Source organism: Lipotes vexillifer, unplaced genomic scaffold (assembly GCF_000442215.2).
Source record: "Lipotes vexillifer unplaced genomic scaffold, Lipotes_vexillifer_v1.1 scaffold79, whole genome shotgun sequence".
NCBI lineage: Eukaryota > Metazoa > Chordata > Mammalia > Artiodactyla > Lipotidae > Lipotes > Lipotes vexillifer.
This window is the reverse complement of record NW_006775678.1, coordinates 774186-775014: the sequence shown is the minus strand read 5'-3', so window position 1 is coordinate 775014 and position 829 is coordinate 774186. Positions and strand designations below refer to the sequence as shown.

The following is an 829-nucleotide window of genomic DNA, read 5'->3' as shown; positions in this document are numbered from 1 at the left end:
CAACGTGGACAATCAGCTGTCCTTTCAGCAGGAGAATCTGCCACCATCTCTTGGCTAAAGCATTCTCCTAGGTCCCTTTCATTGAAATACAGTCTTTAAATGCATCTGTCCCTATATTTCTGAGTATCTTTCAGGCATATACTGCAGCATGTGCTTCAGTGTTTAAGAGAAAGAAGAGAAATCAAAGTCCTCCATCCACCTGCCCCAGTGACAAGGGAGGCCTCTTGAAGGAGAGGTGACAGGTAAGCTCACACTCAAGGCCAGTCCGTGGTGACCCCTCTCTAGGAGTCCAGCAATGACAGGGCCGCAACTTTTGGTCACCAACAATTAACCAATGAGTACAAATAGTATAAACTCAAAGCTGGGGTCTGGAGGGAGATGCTCCTGACCCAACGTGAACTTTTTCGGCCTCTGAGGATCTCATTTTGACAGACTCTCAGATGCATGACACTGCATTTCTCCCCATTAAACTCCTTTTTAAAATCCACAAACATCAGGCAATAACCTCCCAAATCAACTTGGATTTGAGGAACGCTGCAACTTCATAGTCTCTTTTTTTCTGGGGGGTGGCGGGGGCGCATCATGTAACTCTTCATTCAGGATGTGAAAAGCACTGAGTCAATCTTAAAAACTTTTGCACTATATTACAGGCAATTCTCCTTTGGGAGAAATACTACTTGGAGGCTTTTAGAGAAGTTTAAATGTCAAAATGTTTTTCAGAGAAAACCCTTACAGACTCTTTCAATAAGACACCATATTCAGTTAAAAACTGACGCTACAGGGCTTCCCTGGTGGCGTAGTGGTTGAGAGTCCGCCTGCCGATGGCAGG

At 44.9% G+C, this 829-nt stretch overlaps 1 protein-coding gene across 3 annotated transcripts in view; it reads right to left on the bottom strand.

Annotated features, from left to right (window-relative positions):
* NEDD4L (NEDD4 like E3 ubiquitin protein ligase) overlaps positions 1 to 829 on the bottom strand; it is a 231842-nt gene that overhangs the window by 66551 nt on the left and 164462 nt on the right. The gene's annotated exons all lie outside the window — the stretch shown is intronic.